The sequence below is a fragment of the Coturnix japonica genome, chromosome 10 (genome assembly GCF_054131305.1).
Source record: "Coturnix japonica strain WE chromosome 10, WE-NBRP24, whole genome shotgun sequence".
Lineage (NCBI taxonomy): Eukaryota > Metazoa > Chordata > Aves > Galliformes > Phasianidae > Coturnix > Coturnix japonica.
The window spans coordinates 2,230,527-2,254,916 of record NC_140672.1 but is presented as its reverse complement, the minus strand read 5'-3'; the positions used below and the strand labels follow the sequence as shown (position 1 = coordinate 2,254,916).

Here is a 24,390-nt window from a genome sequence, read left to right as displayed (position 1 = left end):
TTTAATGATACTCTTCAAATTATATCTTCAATTATAGCCAGAATGAAAGGTAGAGAAGGGAGCAAGAAAATAAATGCATTTGGGCACAGTTAGGGATAGGTAGCACCCAGTCCTTTATAACTAAATGTTGCAGTAAATGTATTACACTGGGAAATAATTTGTCTTAAGGCTGAATTTCAGCTGTTTCAGATAAGCAATTAAGTTTAGATGGGTGAAGTTTTATGGCTCTAATAAGAAAGTCTGTTTTTCTGGCACTGCTATGCACTAGAGACTTATCCATAGATGTGCTTTAAAATGGCCTTTATGTAATTTTTATATGATTTGTTCCTATTTTGGTTATCCTTTTTGGTTAGGTGTAACAAAATCATCTTTACGCCACCTAACACAATCTAAAATCACATTACTCAAGATCTCTGCTCTGTATTTCCATGCCTTTTATCCTCATCATCCGTCACACAGCTATAGGACCTCCCAGTCAGATCAGGACCTCACTAACTGAGTCAGTCGTGTGCTATATAAGCATCCAATTGCACGTGATGAGATAAGCAATGTGCAGTAAAGGGGATGATAGCATCTGCGACATCCACCAGCTAAAGATGCTACAGTGATTTAGGTTGTACTGTAAGGATCATTTAGAAAAATCATTCGTACAAATCCATCTCAGAGCCTAATTCTGAAAAGAAGCCAAAAAAGCAATAGAACCCAAACTGGTATAAATCTCAGTGCTGCTGGATTTCCAACAGCAGCACGTATCACAAATCAGTACAGCTCAGCAGAACTAATCTGTGCTTCCCTAACCTGAGCATCAGACCCTCAGTGGCCAATTTCTTCACTTGGAGCATAGGAGTGTTCAAGGCAGATGTGAGGACACGGGAGTTACTGCTGTGAGCAGTGAGGAAACCGCCTGTAAGGATGAGGAGAAAAGTCAGTAATCAGTCATTTCTTGCATCTCTTGTGCTGGCATTAATAACGCTAACAGGGCCAATGGCTTTATCCTAAGTGAAGGGCTATCAAAGAAAAATCTGGGTCACAACCAACCTTTACATGTGCCTTTTCTTTAAGGCTGTTTGAACAGTAGATAGAGGTATGCTCCATTATCTGGGGAACTGAATCTGTGAAAAACACAGTCCTTGCAAAGCCTCTGGAATATCAGCTCTACTTCTTTACAGAATGAGGACACCTGATTCTTCTCACTTTCTTTTCTGGTTAAAAGGACACTGGGTTTCATTAAGCTTGCATGAGTCGGGACAGTATCAGTTTGCAGTAAAACAGCTGAGGGCTTGAAATTCTAGTCATTTCTTAAGAACAATCCAAGTGCAGCGTAAATGCCATTCAATCTTTGAAGAGTTGAGTAATGCTGGCTGTTTTATCTGATTTCAATGGATATGCAGTCATTGTGAGAATAAAGAACCAGAATACCCGTCTGTGCCTCAGTCGGGCTTTGAATGGTTCAAGTGGTTTTCAATCATTTTTGTCTCAGCAGCAATTATGTTTCCAGATCCGGGAGAGATTATTTGGCAGATATCTGACACATTAGCACTGTTACAAGTTTAATACCCATACACCAAAATTCAGTTGGAAAAAGAAAAGATTCCTAGCATTAAATCTTCCAAATTGACAGAACTCCAAAAGTCTTTAAGATGGATTCCACTATAGAGCAGAAGAAAAAAGTTCTTCTGTCCTAAAGTGGTACAATATGAAGTTGTGATCCTTTTAAAATATCCAGCTCAATGCATTACGTTGGTCACTTTAATACATGTTTTCATATTTGTTATTCTCAACTGATGCTATCTTTTCCTGGCCAATTTTTAGTTGTCTTCTTCTCTGTACTTTTAAAAGATATATTCTGCTACAAAGACAATAAAGCGAGATTTATTCCCATCTGGGCCCCTGGTTTTCCCTACAGCAATCCATGGCATCTCTAAAGAGCACTCATTACTCTTAGTTTGCTATAGTAGCTTCAAAACATTGAATAAACAGAGCATTCAGGACCAGCATCACTAAATGCTGCAGTGATTTGGCAAAAAAAAAGAAGGATATGCATTTTTGAAGACCTCAACGTTGGCTATATGGAAAAAGTACCACTATGGTTGGTTTAATAATAATAATAATAATTTAAAATTCACATTTTTCTAAAGGCCGTGTCTGTTGTTTGTTCTGCTGTTAATACTCTGAAATCAGTGAGCAGTTGTTAGTAGTGCAGGAGCATCAATCCAGCTTTGTGGTGTTGATGCCAATCTCACATTTAACTAAAGTCTGTAGAAGCTGTTAATAAAATGTGGTCACAAAGTAAAGCTTGACTTTTTCATATTAGTTGTAATTAGTTCTCCTTGGAAGCTAAATCAGACCAGTCTTCTGGTGTGGAGCCAGGAGTTGGACTCACTGATCCTTATTGGTCCCTTCCAGCTTGGGATATTCCATGATTTTATGATATAGGACATACAAAGCTCCTTCAGTTAGCATAGCATCACTGCTGAAATCTATGGGCTCTGGATCCAGCCCTTGGGTCACATAAGCATACCACTTCAACAGGCGTGAATTAAGTACAGCTCCACTGGGACATATGGTGTTCCTTTAAACACTCAGGCAGTGAAAAATGGTGATACCTTGGGGTAAGGAAGAAGTGAGAGACATTCTCTACAGATGAAAATCTGTGAAATTCCACTGCCTCCCATGGCTGCTGCCATCTTGATGAAACAAATAGTCAGACTTCAAGCTAAAAGCTCTCTCTAATTCTGTTTCTTGGAAGCTTGCAGCTCTCTAGTGCCTGCCTTCCTCCTCCTGTTCTGCCATTCTGTATGCATGCTGCTGATTCGTACCTTGTTGATGTTACTTTATATTCAGTTTGCAGTTCCCCACCTCAGTACATCTCTGCAAATCAAATTATCCTTTTGCAACCAGAGCTATATTTAGCAACGGGCTTTTGTGGTTCAAAGGGTTTATTTTTCCTTCCTGTAAATCTTATACTCATTCCGAAGATTTATCAGGTCTGCATCACCCAGAACACAGTTGTTGCATTGCTGAGCTCTCTGCAAAGAGAATAATACAGGTCCAGCTCTCTGAATAATACAGGTCCAGTCCACTCATAGCTTTGCAGAATATTGGTCTCTAAGTCAGCATTCACTTGAAAACCATTATGAAATTATTTCTCACTTCACAGAAGCACAAAATTGGGTCCCTTGTGGTTGTTGCCTATTTAGCACCTTTCTATTTTTCCTTCTTAATTCTACCTGGTAATCTGATGGTTATTGTTAATCTCTTTTGTTGCTGAGGCAGGGAAAGGTCATGCATTTCGTGTCAGCAATTTTAGCATTTCTCTTGAAAACGAATCCCCAAAGGCACCATTTACCCCTATCACCTTAAATATGCCTATATACATATATATATATATATAATTTTCTTTTCCTGTTCCTCAGTATTGCTTTCCAAGGCTTTTATTTCCCCTGTATCAGACACAGATCAATTGAGCGGCAGCTAGTCTGTCTGGTTAGAGGAAAACCTGATCTTGGCAGCCTTGAGGTGACCTGCAAAAAGCACACTGTACTTTCTCTTATTTCCTGCTGACCAACGTTCAACCTTCCAATCCAGACAATAACTCCGCTGTGGTATATTCCTGCTGCAAGCGCTGCAACTCACTTTACATCCAACCTACTGAGCAGGGTAGTGCATGGGTTTGTTTTGCTGTAGATAGTAGTCAAGGGTGTGATGCATAAGCATGCAGTGCTAATGAGAAGTTTAGCAGTGGGGCAACACCAGACGCCAGGCAGCTGCATCTCTGTACAGATACTGATTGCTTTTGGGGAGGGTAATATTAATGGCGATGATAAATTGAGGTTGGTGTCTCCTAATTGCTTTGCTCTTTGAGGTTTGTTCCCCTGACCTCCTCAGTTCCCTTTCCTGCTCAGTCAGAAACTGCTTCTTCTGCAAAACAAATAGCTTCAGTGTGACAAAGTTTATCGTTTAAAAACCTCATTTCGTTGCTTCTTTGATTGAGAATACAGTTGCATTTCTATTACCCCTTCTGTCTGTCAAAGGCCATTAGCTAGAAATCTCATCATAACTCCTTGCATAGTCCATGAAATGAATTTCTTTTCATGGTTCTGCGGCCTCAACACTTTATTGTAGATATGTGAGACAAAGAAAAACCGTTTTTGATAATACATCTTTCATTCCCCACTAGGAGCAAATGCAATAATGCCACATCCCATCCTTTTGTCTCCCACATGCTCCCAGTTTATACACACCACGAGTGAATTTTGCAGCCAGGACTTTGTTCAGCCTTCTTTGGGGCTTTGCTACAGCAGGAACAGTAATGACAGCAAACAACAAATCCCATCCAATGCGATATCCGCTACTCTGTCAGAGGTGTATGAACTGGACCACTATGGATCTCAAGACCTAAGGGATTTGCCAATACTCCCAAATATTCAGGTTTTAGTGACCAGCTCTCAAATGCAGAACACAAGTCCTAAAGTTTGTAAGTTATGCTTTTAACTGAGAAGAACATTGAACATTCCTTTGTTGATTCCCAAGGAAGAATGATATAGGAGCAAAGAACTGCTGCTACAAATATCCCTCCATCCCCAAAATATTTGAAGGGTTTTTTTTTGGAACAGAAGTTAAACTCCTACGCCAACACGGTAAGAATTTTGAAGGCTTACACAAATTTCTCTGCTGATACCAAGTCAAGACATGAAGCACTATTGATTTTCTTTTATTATTTATTTTTAAGTAGCTTAACACAGATTTTCCTTCAGAGACCTCACTGCTGCGCTTGCTATCTTATCCATTTTGCTGTAATTCTCCCTATCAGCCCAGTCACTTTGAATCACATCTCCAGACTGAAGCACTCCAACTTAACTTGGAAGCCAAGGGGATCTCAAACCCTGGGCCTGAGTAGCATCCATGTGGATGGATCTGCATTATTCAGTCACAACTCCAGTGCTATATTGCTAGAGTGCTCTTACTGTATTCAAAACAGATATGTGATCATCTGTGTATTTCTTTGGTAGCTGAGATGCAGAATACAGAAGAATATTCACTGTAACCTCCCCCAGTACATCTTTTCCTCTTTTCCCTGCATTAGCAGGATGTTGGCATTGATTGATTTCACAGAAAATCTGAAACCAAGTCTTGGTTATTAAGAGCCGTCAAGCTTTGAGTACGACTTAAGACATCAGGATCTGGTAACTTGTTTTTGCAGTTCACACATTTTACAGACAAATTTCGCCTGCCAAGCGTCTGATCACATTTAAGAGCTTGGCTTTGCAGTGACTGAAAGCCATCACCAGAATCATTGTTTCTATCTGCTCCTTTACAGAAGTATTTGCAGTTGCCTGCTGCTTATAGACGGGCTTTGATGGCCTTTGGAGCTGTCAGGTAACAATACTGTCTACAGAAGAAAGCTGTGTTACAGATATGGACCACACCAAACCCCTGATCTCCATGCAGAAGTTAAAGCAAACCACTCTCCTGTATGATTCAAATCACAACTGAGTTCACTCAGCCTTTAATTATTTAAACAGCTGCCTAGAATTAAAGGAAGAAATCAAACTAAAGTCAAACAGCATCCTCCTGGTGTAGCTAAGAACTCTTGTTTTTATCAGTCTCCAGAAGGCTGCAATCACATCCATATAAGTAACCTTCCTGTTCAGTTTTATCTACACAGCCAGTGTTTAACTCTGCATTGACTTGCTGACATCTCTGGGTGACAGCAACACGAAGTCCCTTGAACAGTGCTTGGCATTTTCTATCAGATTTGTTAATTAGCAAAGGGCAAGGTTGCTTGCTATGCAGGGTTCACTTCTGTTGTTTCATTATTGACGTGTTATCCATTGCCATGGTGAGGCATCTTTCAGAAGTGCAATTAAAATACATGAGTTGACTTGCCCTTCTTTCTCTTCCCTTGTGGAATTATCCTGCTGTCTAGTGTTTTCCTGCTGTTTATATATGCCACTCACACTGGTCCTGCAATAAGAAACCCACATCAAATTAGTCCAGAAACAAAAAAACCCCACACATTATATTCTGGCAGTATGGATTTATTCCATCAAATGCTTATTTCTATGCCATCATGCAAGCCCACATGAGACCCTGCTTTAGTACAGGGTTGTCGAGGGCATCTTGTCCGTATTTGGAGTTTCTGATGGATAAGATTAAGCTTTTCAGTGGAGAAATGAGTGCCCAGATGTGTATGAAAGCCTGAAGCATCACTGTTAGCACTGGAGTGTTTGAGACTTTGAGAACTTCATTTGTACCCTGACATAAAAGCTTCATGTTTGAGTTGCATTTTATAATTAGAAACGTGCTGCAGCTCAAACATAATTACTATAATTAATGTACCACATTACATTATCTGTCTCGTCTTCAGCATTTACAGTTTTCTTCCAAAGGAGCAGACATTGATGAGTCCCTTGCAGGGATTTAGGGCTGTGTTTCTCCTGAAGTTCTTCAGAAAGAAACACGACATGCTCCAAGATTCCAGAATGCACAAAACAGTGCAATGATTCCTCTTCCAACAGGCCAAAAAACAGCAGTTCCACAAATAACCTTTGTAAAATAGTCCCATAACAAATTGACTGGGATTTGCTCCCTAATACTGCATTTGACCTCAGTTTGCAAGTAGAGGACAGAAAGATAACTAAATCACTTAACAGCATCCAGATACGGCACTACTTGAGATAAACATCACAACCAAGTGCTTCCTGCTTGCCTCGAAATTAATGCATTCCTTACCTAATAAGCAAGAAACAGTCATATCTCAAGTCTTATCCTTTAGACTGCTGACTGAAGAGTTTCTGTAACTCTACATACCATTAATCTAAGTATATAAAAGCTTTTCCTTGGGGAAGAAGCATTTGTTTGCTGAGAAGTTACAGAAACAGACCGAAAAGATCAATTTTACACTTCAAGGTCTGTAAGTGAATTAAAGAAATCCTTCCTGAGGGCCACGTCAAATAAAGACATCAGCTCTAAGACAGCTGAAGCAAGCAATGAACTGAAAGCACTCTGCTTTATGCATTGGTATATTCATGTCATCGTTCAACTATTAGCACACATGCCACATTTTACATGTACTTTCACCAGAAAGAATAGTTGAGACTGTTGTTTCATTCACCACGTTGAGTAATACTGCAGCAATGAATACATTTTTCTATTGGCTGATGGAAGCCCTCGTCCCTACTGGGACTACTTTCAATGGATGTTAAATACGGTTTACAAACTGAAAGCATTGCAAGTTATCCTGTTGGCACAAGAGAAAGCAAGTTAATTTTAAGCAAGCTTCCCTAGAACAGTCTGCATAACCAGGGTATGTAGCAGGAGCTTGTAATTTGGATCCTTTGATGAAGCTGCAGAGCACCACAAGATCCTCAGCTGGTACCTGCTGATCTGATACAGCCTCATACTGCCCTACACAGCTGAAATTCAGAAGGTGCCATTTATCATGGTAGCAAGGTAATCCTTGGGCTCTTGGCTCCTAGCATTGTCTAAGTATAATAATAATAATCACTTCACCCCTTGAAGTAATGTCTTGAAACAAACCTTTGATGATCATAATCTTAAACTGATGGAATAGAATAAATCTCTGGATAGACGTGTTGCTTTTGTGCCAAGCAAACTTTTATTTTCACTGGACTGAAAGTCTCAGGTAGGACCCATTCAAGCTCCCACAATCTCCACCCCTTATCTCCCAGGGTTACTTTTTTAATATCTCTCTGGGATATTGAGCAGGAAGCCAAGCCAAGCACTTCTGCAATAAGTTATTGAAAGGAGATTCAGAGCAGGTAAGAAGAAAGCACTGTGTGAAGAGTGAAAACTGTTTTATTCAACCTTCAGGATGTCTCACCCGAGGTGTGTAACCAGGGGCTGACAAAGGCATCTTCACAAAGCTATCAGCACTCTTAAACCTCCCAAGCTGTTCTTTCAGGGAGATGGCAAGACGAAGCTGTAGGAAAGTGGGATTCAGTCCCAAATCCAATGACTGTGCTTACTCAGATCTTTCTGCCTCGCTCCTCCTGCTCTGAAGCCTGCTGTGATTACATTAGCACGTTTTCAGAAGTGTACAGCTCCCACCTTTGGGCACAGCAAGGTTCCATCTGCAGCGGGTGAGCCCCCAGCAGTACAAAGGAGCTGAAGCCAATCCTCTTCCCATCAAGCCGATCCACACACATGGAAGTCACTGTCTGTCAGCCAAAAGGGCAGCAGCTCATTAAAATATGCTAACGAGATCCTCTCACTTCACCTTTAATCTAGGAAGGAAGTTGCTTCTGTTTTCTCAGTGTCCCTTAGAGTCAGTCACTCCTGCTTTGGACAGGATTTGATTGATTATTGTATCTTTCTTGCACCGTCTTTTCATTTCCTGATGTTTGATTTCTGTCTTTGTAAAGAAAGAAAAAGCCAAGTTAAAACAGACAGCATTTCGCCAGTGACCTAGGAAAGAAAGCTTAATTAACACCCAGCAATCCCTCACATCTCAGGATCACACAGCATAGGCTGCTGGAGTTGCTGTGCAGGGGATTAAATACCCCTGAGCAGAATATAGCTGAGCAAAATTGGGTGGGAGGAGGAGAACTGGTGAGAGTTAGAAAGAATCATAGGGTGGCTTAGGTTGAAAGGGACCTTGAAGGTCATCCAGTTTCAATCTCCCTGCCCTAGCCTGGTTGCCACCCACCAGATCAGGTTGCCCAGGGCTCATCCAGCTTGGCTTTAGGGCACCTCCAAGGCTGGGGCATCCACAGCTTCTCCTGGCAACCTGAATAAAGAAGAAGAACAAGGATAAAAGCAGGTGGGAACAGAAGATGGGTTAGAAACACCCGTCCCAGCTGCTTGAAATCGCCATCATTCAGCTGAAGAGGAAACTGCAGCTTTTCTGATGCAAAGAAAAACCATAACAAATATCAAGGACTTTATACGAGCACTTTGAAACACTTTAAAATGCAAACGTCCTTGGTGCTGCTTAGTTAGAATCCAGATCTGAATTCTGCTCCTGGAGCAGGGTTGTTTTCAAGGTCAGGGGATCATTTATGATCTGAACCTTCTCAGAAGCAAGCTTTGTTCTCTGCTCCATCTCTAATCACTTTTGTTTAAGCTTTCATGGTTCAGTTGGAACACATTGTATTTTAAGCCAGACCAAACAAGAGAGGGGATAGAAAAACTTACATTTGGGAAATGACATTCATACAAATAAATAAACAGTGGAGAATTCAGCTGACTCTGTTTTATTTCCTTTAGATTAGTTTAGAAAACAAAATATACGGAGTATATACAAAGCAATACAGGCTTTGTAAATCTCTTTTCATTTCAGTGGTGTAGAAGAGGATGTCATGTTTTCCTTTATGATGCTGCTTTCTTGTGGAATTAAAACCTGGATAAAACAAGCAAATCCACTCAGAACTGAAAGCTGAATCTTGGCAGACAGGGAAGGCTGAAGTTAAAATAAAGGATTGGGGCTCTCTGGATAAAAACAGTATAAATAGAATAGAAGTGAATCTTTCTTTATCCTCATTTGCATTTCCAGAGTCATGACATGAAATGTTTGCATTTTCCAGTGAATCAATACAGCCTTACAGAGTCGGTTCACCATGGAGCAGACAACCAAAGCTTCTCCATTGAATTAGGAAGAGTCTGAGTCTTTAAAACACTGAAACTTAACTCAAAGTCATACAGAATGATGAAGTGCAAAGACTTTCTGTCAAGCTTCATGTTGTTGTCTGTGGGACTGCTGGTCTGGCCCTGCATGGACCCAAATGGACCCCAATAACGCTAAGAGTGCTTTTATTTGGTCTTGAACAACTTAAGGAAGTGCTCTCCTTCCAGCTTTCCAATTGGGTTTGAATGGGCTGAAATTGGGCTCTTCATATTATTCTGATACTTCTCCATCTGTGATTTGCAGATTTGTCCATCACACAAATGGCAGTGGGGCAGTGAATGGTATTAATAGAAGCAAATTATTATACAAGCTTCAAAAATTGCTGTGAATTGAACCCTGCAAGGTAAATTTCCACAGCAGTCAGAGCACAGTTACAGCTGGGAAAGTGACTGTGAAAATGAACCTTTTCCCTCAATAGATTTGCTCACAGAGGATGAAATTAAGGCTCCTGGGCCAGCATCTCTCAACACATGACTTGTGTGAGGCTTTGTACTACGCCATCCTTCATTGAAGCTTGTTGAGGACTCCTCATTTTGAATCATAGAATCATGAAGGTTGGAAAAGACCTCCAAAATCATGTGGTCTACCCATATACCACCAATATTGCCCTCTGTCACTGTGCCTAAGCACTACTTCTAGATATTCCTAACTCCAGGAATGGTGACTCCACCTCCACTTTAGTTCCCAGTTGCCCGCTGTTCAATAGCCAGGATTGTTACTGGGCTCACTGGGTTGTTCTGGGTGCTCTTCAAATGCAAACCAGCATCTGGCCAGGCTCATCACCTCTGATCAGCTCCTCATGGTGAAGTCTCAGTGTGTCTGTATGTGTTTTCTTACCTTGCATTAAAACAGAATTACTTTCTTCTCATTTTATGCCGTAATCTCTCAAACTTCCATCAGGACGAGACCCACCATGGGTGGCTGCAGCCCCTGAAAAGGCCACATGGAAATTAGGTGGCACCATGGGTCAGATACGGATCATTGTGCCATGACTCAGAGGTAATTTTGCAGATGGTTCAGCAAGAAATCCCAGCTTGAATTTTTGCCTCCTGAGCAGGATCAAGACGTCAGTGTCTAACCCTCGATGCTCCCTCTTACAGCTCAATTTCCAAAGTGTATTGTGTGTACCAAAATACTTCCAGCTGCTTTTTATTTGTCTCCTGAACTCAACACATCAGCCAAGATAAGAGCAAATTGCCAAAACATCTTGCAGCACTTTTACCTCTGACTTCATTTCAGGAAGACAATAAATACTCTCCTATTCCCATCAAGGCTCCATAGAAGAGCAAGGCTGATGCTCCATTAATCACTCGTGTGATGGTTGGTTGGAGAGCCAGCCCTTCTCTTATAATCACTGAAACATCAGGGGACAAATGGCTAATTGTGAGGTTTACCAAGTAGTACAAACCACTAAATGGCCGCCTGTCAATTAAAACTCTAATTCCAGCTGAAAGTCACATTGTTAACAAAGCTGATTTTAACAGCAAAGAATTTAAGCTAACGAATTGAGAAGTAGAAAATCCAATGGGGTCTGCTTGGGAAATCACAGCCTTACACTACAGTATCCAGCAATCCCACAGTGCTGACAGGAGCTGTCACAGCTCTCAATCCCAAACCATTTTACTAATATGATTGAGTGCTTGCAAACAGAACAGCCAATGCACAAGGAGGTGATGTTCTTCCCTATGGTCAGCTAATAAGCTGGAAACAATGCAGACAGTGCCCCAGCACCAGCAGCAGATGCCAAGCACTGTTAAGACTCTCTCATCGTAGCAACCTTTCAATTCCTAAAGGGGTGATGTAAGAAGGAAGGGGACAGACTCTTCAGCAGGGTCTGTTGTGACAGGGCAAGGGGAAATGACTTCAGACTATAAAGAGGGGAGGTTTAAGTTGGATATAAAGAAGCTATTTAAAACAAGGGTGGTGGAGGCATTGCTCAGAGAGGTGGTGGATGCCCCTTTAATGGAGACACACAGGGTCAAAGAGATGGGGCTCTGAGCACTGATGAAGCTGCAGGTGTCCCTGTTCAGTGCAGGGAGTTGGACCAGATGGTCTTTAAGGGTCCGATCCAACTCAAGCCATTCTATGATTCATTATTTCAGGACAGGTGCTGGATATCAGATATCTTCCTCCTTTGCATGACTAATGGGATACATACAGACTATGGGGTGTTGGGCAGCAACGGGACAAGTGGGAAACCTTTGGAAACATCCCATCTATGCTGCCAGCAGTCACAAGGATGTGATCTGCTCCTTTCTGATTGCACAAAAAGGAAAGAAATAAGGAAAAAAGCAGCACAAGAAACTGTAGTTTGACCTTCAGGATCTTCCTGAGGTAAACAGCTTCTGTGATTGAATAGCAGCTGCCCCTATTAGATTGCCCAAGCAAGGGATGCGTGGATCGAGCAATCCTTCTCAGTGGAGTTCAGGGCGCCCCTGACCCTGCCTTCCCACATGGAAAATCAAAGCAATTTTTGCACACAAAAGAAAACCAAGGAGCACAAAACCCGGCACAAACACTTTCTGATCTCTTTGTTAGGACACCAGGCAGAATCCCTGCAAGCAGCTCCTCTCTGTCAGAGCCCCAGAGCCCAAAGCAGCAAAGCAGCAGCTTTCATACACTTCCCTTTTTATTTTAATGTGTGATATAAAACAACAGCTGCAGCCTTCAAAGCACAGAGCACATCTTTTAGTGATAGGTAATCTCTATATTCTCAACAACCAGCACCAAAATTAGGCTGCTCACTTTCCAAATGTATTTATTCCTCTGTGCTGTATCCCTGTGCTGAAGGCTGAATCCAACTTGCATAAATATGTATGAAAACTCTCTTACTGATGTCAGATGTACCTGGACCAGGCATGGAGATTCTTGACAAAACAGGCTTGCATTGATGTGTTATCCTATGCAAATATGCAACCTAAATAATACAAAATGGAGTATTTAGGCCACGTTATACTCTGGTAGAAATGTAACATTCCTTCTACGTGAACCCATGTAATTAAAAAGTGAATATCAGTTCTGGCAATTAACATTTATTACTGAATAAACATTTTGATTACCGAAGGATATGGACTCTAATATGTAACACTGACAGGGAATTTAGCTTGGGAAATAGCTGCATGGAAACTGGCATTTGCAATCAGTCTTTTGCATTGACATTTTGTTTTCATTCTCCCATCAGCTTGTGAAGGGAATAAAGAGAAAAGCCATTCAGGAGTGACTTTAATGCATTCCTGTAAATGAAGCTTATAATAAGGATCTTATTATATTCTTACATAATTTCTTTATTCCTACAATAAGAATTAAGAAAGAAAACATTTTTTGAATGGAGAATTTGGGATATTTCACCCAGAATGTTTCACTCTGATTCACTTCTCATATACAGAAAAGGGAGGAAGCTCGAGTGCCCGATCAATACTCTTAATCATTGCTGGGTTATTTAATTACCTGGGGATGGGCTTGCTTTAAACCGGATTTTTCAACTCAGGCTATTAAAAAGCTTTTCCTATAAATATCCCTGCTGTACATCAGACCCAGGGGAGGGTCCCTGCACTGCTGTAATCTAATTGTGGGAGTGGGAGAGTGGCAAAGAAACGCATCTAAGCAGGAAGCTCTTTGAGCCAAAAGCCACATTGAACCCCCCCTGCACACAACAGCCCCCACTTAGGGTCTGCCTGTAGGGAAGGAGCCCCTCTGCCAGCCCCCATAAACAGGAGTGGTGATCCATCCTCCCCTCCCCAAGGGATCACAGCCCTGGAGGTTGCCTGGAAGGTTGTCAGGAGCCACTTTGGCTAATTGCAATCCTGGCTTAAAAGCATTGAGGGTGCAAGGCAACAGCAGCCTAATGCAGGATCAAAGGTTAATGCACAATTACACGAAAGCATTTAATCTTATGGAAAGGGAAAGGTGCATTTCTTTGCCATTAAGGTGCATTTCTTGTGTTTGTCTCTTTAAAAGGGAAAACCTGCTCCACAGCTCAGCACATTTTAAAGGAGGATCCCGCTTGCTCCCTTGCTCCCTTTCTGCAGTGTCCTTGGTGGAGGGGTGGTCCCATCACACATGTTGTCTTTGCCCCCATCCCTGGAGGTCCCCATGGCTCTGCCTCTCCAATAAGAAAAAGGCAGAAGGCAAAGAGCCACCAGGCTGAAGCACAGCAGCAGCTGAACTCGTTTGATTAATGAGCTCTGATGCACATCCAAGCCCCTCTATCTCACCGAGTTATGCCCAGTAAAGAAAACACCCTGCCAGCAATGTGTCAGGGCAGGAGGGAGAATGAGAATAATACATCAAATGCAGCAGCAGTGCTCGGAAAGGGCAGCGTGCCTGAAGAGCAAGTGAGACCTTTAATAAAAGCAATGTTTTCCTGAGCAGGAGCTTTGCTCCCAGCACAGGCCATGCTGAGGGGAGGTTTACCCCTGGGTGAGGTCTGGTGGTGATGAAGGATGCTCAGTCCCAAACTGGAATCCTATTGAGGCTGGCAGCTCGCAGGGAGTGGTCCCATATGGGTTTACTCTTCCCATATGGGTTCTCTTCTGAGAACTGGGAAGTCCTCAAAACCTCATCAGATTTGCCAGCTGACGCTGATATGCGGCAGCTCAGCATCTGCTGCCAGCAGCAGCTCTGCACAAATGGATGCTTTCAGGGATTCTGAGCCTAAACACGTGGGGGTTTCCCTGCTATGGCTGCTCTGTGACGTGCATTCATCCCCAAACCATACCTGCTGTGCCCATCTGCTCCAGGCATCAAAATCGATACCAGCAGGGAACAGTGTTGAGTTTTGCCCATAAAACTGTGCAGTCAATCAAAAAGTTGGTGAGATTGCTTTTTCCAATAGGAGCAGTGGCTACAAGTGCTGACCTCTGGCTCCCACACAGCTGCTGCTACAATGGAAGGGGTTTGACATCCCAACACAGCACAGCGTTGGGGATGGGGACAGCACAGGATAAGCTGGGCTACAAGAAGGAGGCAGAAATCCTATTGTTTTGCCTTCAATCTGGTGCCTGTTTCATCCTCTCCCTCCCTTGCCAGCCATTGATTTGTGCTGCATGAGGACCCTCCCCACTGTGTGCTTGCAGACAAAGTTTATCAGTGTTGGTGCCAGCCCCGCAGTTGGGCTTTTCGTTGTGGTCAGCAGGCTGCAGATGACTCAGACATTTCTGATTAATGGGAGATGGGGAGAGTCTGCTCCAGCAGGCAATAAAACATTGCAGGCAGGAAAGCAAGCTTTGGCCTGACACAAGCTGTAATATTTCAGTTCTACAGGAATGAGATATACCATAAAGCTGTGCACAGAGGACTCATTATGAACCAAGCAGGACGTCTGAGGTCTAACACTGCCTAATGCATTTCTCCTCCCAGGAACTCCCTAAGGAGAGTGTTACTGGTACCTGCATTTTGCAAGCAGGGAGTTTAGGTTTGTGCAGGATCCCAAAGAAAACATCAAGCAGGACAGAGAACAAAACCACCCCCTCCCTAACAAGACTTTGGTGTCTTGTTGGCTGAGCCAGCAAAGGCTGAGCCATCCATCTTTTGATAGGTGCATGCAGAGAAAAGGCAAGCAAGCTGCAAGCAACCTTTTCATCCTCCCTCCAGCTCCTTTGATCCTTTATATTAAAAGCATGAGCAGTGCATGGCAATGATTTCCCAAAGCTGGGGTCTGATGTGGGAAATGCAACCCTGGTGAGTGGGACAACCATGGGGTGCTTGGGCTGAGGGTTTGTGGGATGGGGTGCAACATCCCCATTCTCCTTTTGGGGTTTGGTGTAACAGAGCAAAAAGAGCTGCCAGAAATACGGAAAATCCAACAGATGCTGCTCATACATACAAAGCTCATCCTGTCTTTGCCCTTTGTCTGACATGAGAATCACCCAGCTAAAAGCCAGAGGCTGAATTCCCCTTGTAGCACTGTGCTTGTCATTAGTGAAACCTCACCTACCCAATAGCTTTCTCATCAAGAGCCTCCCTGCTATGCTGCATTGACTGATGTCCCTCACCTCATCCCCAGTGATGCTTTCATTGGGATGCATGTGAAGATGCTGCAGGTGGGGTCCCAGAGCCACTGGGCCATGGAACATCACAGATGCATTGATAAAGCTCCTTTAGCAGCACAGCTGCTGTCCCCTGTATGGTGACCTGGGAATAGAGAGGCCAAGTTTGGGGGAGGGGTCAAGGGGGAGATCAGCTGGGCTTGCCCTCAGGTGCTGTCAATGGGTTATTTTCTGTTGGGGGCACATAGGGCAGTATTTCCCACTGGGAAGCCACTGAAACAAAGGCTCCTGCAGCTGATGTGAGAGGAGAAACTGAATAAAGAAAAAATAAGGCACGCTTTTGTGGATAGTCTGGTGCTGCTTGGGGTGCAAAAGACAACAGCAGAGCCATTACACCCATACAGAAATACATAAACCACCAACATCTGCCAATGGGAGCTGACTGCTCGCTCCCCACTGCAGAGTGCCGCAATGCTGCCTGCCTGTATTTTTATGCTCTCCATCTCAAACAGCTCAGGGAGAGATGGTTGCTGCAGGGAGAGCACTCAGGGTGCATTCAGAGCACTTCCATAGCTGTGGATGCCATGAAAGACACCAACCTGATCTTAGCCCTGGAGCAGACCCCAACCAAACCCGATGTCAGACGGCTCTTTTAACCTCCCAGCTCCTCTCTGAACCATGGGCATGCCTGGAAAAAAAGCAAAATGGATCAACGAGGAGGAGCAGGGTGACTCTGTCCTCTATATATAGCCCCTAAGTGGTGCCAAGCCAAATGTAGGTTACTATACCATGTGAATCATCCTGCTTCAAAGGATGGAAATAAGGGATTGTGAGAAGGGGGTGGGGGTAGAAGTGGTTATAAAATCCTGCCTTGATTGACTCCAAGTCGAGGTTTGCCAACAGCCTCTAGACAGGAACATGGAGCATGTGATGCGCCTGTTCCCACTATTCTGGAGAGGATCTGCCTGTAATTCCCAAGCAATGTGCCAGCAAAGTACTGTAAATATGCCAGCACTGACAGAAGAGATGGGAACAGCTTATCTGGTCGAATATCTGTGGCTGATTCCCTGTAGAACAGATGAAAGTGTTTCCTAATGGGCAAGGCACTGGACTCGTTAAGTCGTGTTTTTCTAATTCTCATTCTTCTCTTGGCTCAATGTCTCCGTCTGTGGAAGAGGCATAAAGTTACGGATCCCTTCTGCTTCCCCTTTAAAGCTTTTTGAGGATGATTAATGAAAAATGCTGGGGAGCAGCATCCCTGTCTGAGCTGCTCTGGTCGTGTTCACGCTGCACCACATTGCCTCCCAGTGACATATCTACAAACTGGGGGATGCAGGATGTTACTGGGATTGTTAGAGGGAGTCTGAGCTTGCAGTACTTGCTCTTGGTGAATTTTTAATGCACATTGTGAGTGGTATATAAATATGGTTGTGTTGTGAGTGTGATGCTTATCACAGCAAATAGCGCAGAGGTCCACTGAGCTTTGGGAACTGCTGTAGAGATAAGAGAGAAAGTCAGCAAGCAAGCAAAAAGAGTGGTGATAACCAGAGAGGGGAGAGGAGGGAGGCAGGAAGGGGAGAAATTGAGTGCTGAGATGAATCAGAGCAATCAAGTATAAAAGCAGAAGGAAAGGAAAGGTCTCTGTGTGAGTAGTGACGTCCCCTGCAAGAGCAACCCTGTGTTTTCAGGGAGGTAAGACAGAAAGGGCTGTCCCCTGCCTAAAGGGAAGCATGCAGAACTGAAATGAAGAGGCAGAATCTGGGACACAACCCTCCCCTTCGGCTCTATGCCCTGCAGCCCTTGGGGACCAGTCACCCACTGCAACACTTCAGCTAATTCTGTTCAGAATACATCAAGGAAGCTGTGCCATTAACAGTGCTGGGTCCAAGGGCTTAATTAGCATTGGCTCTGTGAAGCTGAAGTCATCTAATGCAGATGGGGCTGGATCGGAGCTATTATTAATCCCATCTCAAGCTTTGGTCTTTAGGGTCAATGCAGAAGGGGACTGTAAAATGCTGATGGTCAGAAACCTAATGGGAACCATCAATAGGGAGGCAAAAGGTCTGCAGAGTCAGATTCAGCCACCAGAGAAAAAAAGCCCTTGGTTGTTACTCATCTTGCTGGCTTTTCCTGGACCACTTCAGCCTTCATTTATTTGTGTCACACGTTAATTTCCATGCATACTTATGGCAGCTCATCAATGATCTTCCCCTGTGTGTTGGGCTCTGTGCCTCAAGTCAGTTCAGCAGGAGGGAGGAGGGAATGCAGTGCTGTGGCCGCAGTGCAATAGCAGGGCAGTGAAAGCTTCTAGATACAGCTTGTACCCTTAACATAACAAAATAATTCTCTTTAGCCCTATTTGTGCAGCTCTTGATCAATAAATAGAGTCCCTTGATGGCCTGCACCTGAGCTTATTTTCCTCTACAAGTCAATGAAATCGAAGTTCTGAAGAATCCATCAATGAAATACTTCTTTCAGATATATTCTCATAAAGCTCTATGGACTTTTTCCTTTTGGATAAAATAAATCACAAAACAGCAGAATTAAAGGTAATGAAATATTTGCTGTAGTAGGGAAGTTGTCTCAAATGTGGTTGGTGAATATTCATGGCAAGTTGCAATCCAAGAGATATTCTGTGGGAAGTATACAGTGAGCATCAATACGTGTATACCAAAGGAGCACAAATCAAGGCAAACAATAAGCAGTGTGCAGCCTACTGCAACTATTTTGCTGTGCAGACACAGATGTTTCTCCTTGTCTTGTTACCAGTGAAGTAACATGACATATAGTTCATCATCTATAAATATCCGGAGGTACAAAGCCAGCAAGGGCAGCAGCATTGCACACAATCGCCCTGAAGAACTGTAACTTTACTGTGCATGGGAAAATGATGTTTCCAGCTTAACAAATGTATCTGAGATCTCCAGACCCAAGAGCATCCCTGTCTGCCATCAGAGCCATCAGAGCCAGGTGAAGGGCTTCTCTAGTGTTCTTCAACATGTTCATCCCCCCATAGACTGGCTGCAATCTCCTTCCTGGCTTTTCACACCCCCCTGCATCAATTCCACAGTTCTATTTGTCTTATCTGAGCTCTGTTGCTGGATTTCAATGCACAAAACCAAATTAAGTATTGCTATTTTGCCACATCAGCCTAAGGATACTGCCATGTGGATGGAATGTCACACATTTGTCATGATGGCAGTAAAGCTGGCCACAGAATTCCCAGTCCTCATAAGCTTCTAATTAGCAGAGCTTTTCCACAGATAAAATGCATGAAATAACTGCATAGTAGTTCCTGTGTCTAGTCCTCAAAGCTTAAAACTCCATATCTTAAAAAAACCCACCCTATTTTCATATCTTTCAGAACATGTTCCTTGCATTACATCTAAATGCTATCCATTACCATTAATCATGCTCCAAGCCCATTATCACTTAGACACATCCATTATCACCCAGAACATCCTCCACACCTCTCCTCTGGCTGATGTCTGATGCTCACACATCTGATGCTCCGCACCTCTGCAGCTCAGCAGTGTTCCATCATTTCTTAAGGATGAATAGGAGAAACTTCCCTCCTGCAACCAAGGAACTAAACACATGCGCACCTCTGCACTCAGCTGAAATCAGAAGGACCTCAGTGTTCATAAGCTACACAACAATGGTTTCCCAGTTTCTGTCTAGGTTTTGCAGGTGGAACCAAAAGAAAAAAAGCCTAGAAAGCAGAATAGTGGTGAGCTCCCTGATGAAGAGAATGCTGGAACATGTTTAATTCATCAAGCAGTAGCTGGGATTTTTGGAAGGAATGCCCAGCTCGTGCTGACTCAGGCAGGTCTGGCTCTGGAGAACACTTTAATTCTGCTTTTCAACCACTCAGTTTGCTCTAAAACCACCCAGCCAGGGTACAAAGCAATGCACTGTGCCAAGTGCTTGAGTGGCCAAGCATTGGAATGCATTTCCAAGGGCAGTGGGGAGTCATTCCCTTGTACAACCATGGATATGTGGCACTGAAGGACACTGTTAGAGGGCACAGTGGGGGTGGGCTGAGGTTGGACTTGAGCATCTTGGAGATCTTCTCCAACATTAATGATTCTATGAGTGAGCATAGTGGGGGTGGGTTGGTGGCTGGGGTACATGGTCTTAGAGATCATTCCCAACCTTAATGATCTTATGATTTTAATAGCTGGAGTTAATGATCATGGAGGTATTTCTCAGCCAAGAGGGATCTATGACTCCACGTTTCCTTTGTATGTTCTAAAGAGGTAATGTGGAAAACTGGTGGAAAATGATCATACAAAAAGAATCCAACTGACAACAAGTATGGGGTTAGAGAATGCAGCTCCACTGTTCTTTGGGAAAGAAGCTGGGGAACCATTCGGGCAACCAACAAACTCTGTCATTAATCTGCTCTTACGAAGAGGGTTCATTGCAAGAATGAAGTTGCACAAGGTCAGTCACCAGCCAGGAGCATTCGGTGGGAAACCAACCAAGCTGACCATCTCGAAATGTAATGAGGCTCCTTCTGGACAAAGCAGAGCGGCTTGGCGTGAGTCCCAGAGTTATTTCTCCTTGCAACCAGTCTGCATCAGGACAAAAGCAGCCAGACATCCTGATGAGAATCATTAATTTTTCATTACAGCTTTTCATCTTGACAGAAATGTTCATATCGCACCTTTTGATTTACAGACCTGTTTGAACAATTAGTTGAATTAATTAATACCCGAGACCAGATAGGGTGGTTTTGGCTTAAGACGGGGAATGCGCTAAAAACTCAGTCCAACAAATTTGTTCATTCCCCCCTTACAAAAGTTTCCAAAACCACTAAACTCACAGCGACGTTTTAAAATACTGCTATAATTAGGGTTAGCAAAGAGATGGAGGAGATTAAAATCTAATAAATGCGCCACACGAGTAAACAAATTGCTGCGCTGAATGCTGCATGGTAGAGTTATTATCTCAGCAGCCCCAGGGGCAGCAATCACTGCTGGCAATGCAGAAAATGGAGCAGTGATCTCCCTGGGCTGGAGGCAGCTGGACTGCCTTCCCCTTGAAGCCATATCTTTCTGTATGGAGTAATAAGAGACCTGTTCAGCCCTATTTCTGGTGGGAACAGAGGTGGTGATGATGGAATCACTATACCAAAATAATCAGGAGAGGAAAAAGGTGCTTTTAAAGACCAGCTTTATTTCATAAATCCAGTGGATGCCCAGCAAACTCTCTTTTTTTACTAAGATGGGAAGAGCTGATAGCATTGGACTATGTATGACCATAATAGCACTCATTCAATGGACACCATCATGGCAACCCCTTCTCACCACCAGTAAAACCTGCTTTGTTGTGGGGGGTAGAGATGAGACCGAGGCAGGAGAGAGCTTCATCCATGAGTTGCTCTCATTACTGAGAGATGATAAGAAGGCCTGCCTTTAATCTAGCAATTCTCATCAGTGCATCTCAAGTGCATTGTGATGAGGACAGTTTCATTAGTCTCATTATCTCTGTATTCATTAGGCAGGAACAGGAGCAGAGCCAGACGGAACAATGCAGCGGTAGTTCTCCACTACCAGGTGGCCCATATGCAAAGTCCTGATTGACCACCATGCAGACCATGCCACTTCCTTACTATGATAACGATCTTATTAGCAAGAACTGCAGTTATCGAGATAGCTGCTCATGGATGAAGATTGAAAGCAGGCTCACTGGCTCTGCATGTGTCTATGTTGTACAAACAGTGCTTATAGCACAGAGGGAAGGAGTTGCAGGTACCACTTCTCCCTAATACACAAAGTGTATGGAAAATGCCTGGATTCCCCAAATGGCTGAGATACCAGTATAGACTATTTCATTCAGAATAATCTGTTGGCTAGGGGGAAGATAGTTAAGGAAAATGATCTATGGCAGTGCAAGGTCTGTTGAACCAGAGGTGAGCTTTATCAATTGGTTTCTACCTTGGACAAGATCATTAAATCCCAGTGAAATCTTGCTGACTGCCCAAGCCTGACCTTAGGGAAACTCCCATTGAATTCCACTCAAAGCACAAGCGGTGTACAGCTGACATCAGCAATCAGAGCCACTGTAAGGACAAAGAAGAGAGCTGATGGCTGAGAAACCTTACCATGGGCAGAACCCCCCAGCTCACTGATGCTGCATCCCAAGACAAAATTCATCATTTTGACATTTCTCACCATAGGAACAAGGGAACAGCAGCACCTACAGAACTGATGTGGTTCTACTATCTGCTATCTACTATCTACTGCTTTGAAATGGGTGAAATCAGTAGGGAAAAAGCATTGTCAGTCACTGGAACTGCTTGTTGCAATGGTGACCACTAGTACAATGAGTGAGAGTTCACTTCAAAACAGTGACGTGGGGGAAGGATTGAGAACAGACTATGGCGTATCATAAGAGATAGGGTTATTAGATAAAGCATCCTCTCGGACTCCGCAAGCATTAAATAATTCCCATTGGCTATTAAAGAAAATCAGGTTAGGAGATCAGTTGGAGGAGTTTTGTTTGCTTTATTCCTTCATTCCAAAACGTGCAATTTGAGTCTGGCAAAAATTCAGACATAACCTGCAATGCCAACACAAGGAGCCACTCAAAGGACGATGATGAAAATTGAAAGATGACCTTGAAATTCAGTGGGTGATAACTCACATGCTTTTAGGAAAGTGTTTTCTAAATGTATTTAATTGTGATGGAGCCACTTGGTGAGGATATAAGGCTAAAATTAATATTGAAAGCAAAAGCAATGCAGCAAATTCTACCAAGTCTGCCTGTCATGGTCTTGCAGCGTTGCTGATCACAGCATTGCTGACTTGCATTTGAGTTTCTATGCACTGATATATTTTCTGTACCTGCAGGTCCTTCTCACACTCACCTGTAATAGGGGGAGAGAAAGAAAAGAAGTCAGAGTGGGGAATGTGCTGATAGATGAGCAGACAAATACATACAGAGCAGAAATGACAGAGTGAAATACTCCAGGACACCAATGAATGTAATTCTCCCAATGAATACTTAATTATGTTTTATATTGACAAATTTAGATAAACATGTTTTCAAAGACCTTTCCTTCCATCCCAAATTGAAAACAAGCTCCTGTCTCACCGCAACGCTACAGAGTCATTGATATAATCAAATGATTGATCATCCAAAACAGTCACCAATGGCAACAAAAAATGCAACACTAAAAATTACCATTTAAACATTAAACATTATCATGTTTAAATCCCATTATGAAATCACTTCAGAATTTCCACATGCAGCTCCCTATAAACCTTTCTCTCGTGCTCTATCCCATTGGATGGGGCAGTGCACCTTTGGATGGGCCCATCCCTTGTCTATATTCTGCACGCTCCAACTTCTGCTTGCTCTACGTTGACTCCACGGCTTTTAAATCTCCTTAAAAACTTCTGAATTTTAATGCAGCTGAGAACCTTGAGACAATAAGGAGGATTGCTTCATCAAGACTTCTAAGGAGCTATATATAGATATAGATATACTTTTTTTTTTTTTTAACAATAAAATGAGTTTGCAAAATGTATTACTAACATTATTGATTTTCCTCCTGCAAGTGTCTGCATGATTCGATTTGATTTGTATTTATTGCTCCTCTCCTAATCAGCTTATAGATATTTCTACTGAGAATATTCTTTGGATGTTAAATGTCTGGAGAAATTGAGCTGACGTTCTGGCCAAAAAGCAGCTCAGATTTCTGTATGCAGTCTTAAAAATGGAAGGAATACCTTACAAAGCATGTCCGTCCCCATAATTCCTTATTAAATTCAAAGAGAGATTAGGAACTCGATATGCACAGTGCACATTTCTACCAGGAAAGACACTGGGCAGTGTTCTCAGTTCACGGGTGCATAAGGAGCAGTTTCAAAAGGTGATGTAGTGAAATGTGAATAACAAATAAGAGTTGGCCCCATTGCTACAGCAGCCACCTGTAAGTGAAGCCCTCATGCAGTTGTACATTTGCAGATTACAGTGTGGTACCAGTAATATTCAATGGCTATAGGCATTTGTTTAGGCCAGAAAGCCAAAGAGGACATCACAATGAGAGTGAAGGGGTAAAATAGCAACATGCTGTTGGAATTAGATGGAAAGTAGAGTCACTGGATGGCTCCTCAGACAAACTGATAATTTGGAGCATGTAATTCTCAGATTTTCCACCCATAAAGCCTTTGCAAGAGGTAAGACCTCCAATCAAGGCTGCTTTCATGGTCCCTTGTTTCTTTGTTTTGCTATAAAAGGTCCTTACTTGCAAAACCGCTCCATCTCTGCTCAGTGTTCACTGTAGAGGTCTACATTACAAAAATAAACCATTGTTACATACAGAATCTAAGCAAGAAAAGGCCAAAACATCATCCCTAGGAGATCTCCATTGCCTTCCATCAGGTAGCCTCCTTCTTTAGGACTAATTAAAAAGAAAAGGGAGTCACTGCAGTTATAGTCATCAACATCATACAGCTTTCCATTGGGTTTATCTATGTGAATCAATTAAACATCCACCGGGAAAGCAATTAACCTAAATACAAATTAGACTAGCAGAGAGAACGTGTTTTCTTGCATCAGGCTTTTTTATTTTTAACATGAGAATCATCCATTTTTAAGTGCACAAGTCAATACAAGAAAGGTCAGATGTCACAGTGGAGAAGCAGCAATTGCTTTTTGCACACAAAGAACTAAAGCAAAAGCTGATAGAACACAGGAGATAAACCCAAATGCATCCAAAGGAGCCAACCCCACAAACAAACT

At 42.9% G+C, this 24,390-nt stretch overlaps 1 long non-coding RNA gene across 1 annotated transcript; it reads right to left on the bottom strand.

Annotated features, from left to right (window-relative positions):
• Positions 1–7,803: 7,803 nt before the first annotated feature.
• Positions 7,804–8,752, bottom strand: LOC146759128 (uncharacterized). The gene is made up of 2 exons (XR_014932349.1): positions 8,672–8,752; positions 7,804–8,377 (listed from the first exon to the last, which is right to left on the bottom strand). It is a non-coding gene; the product is annotated as an uncharacterized LOC146759128 (long non-coding RNA).
• Between the last annotated feature and the right edge of the window lie 15,638 nt (positions 8,753–24,390).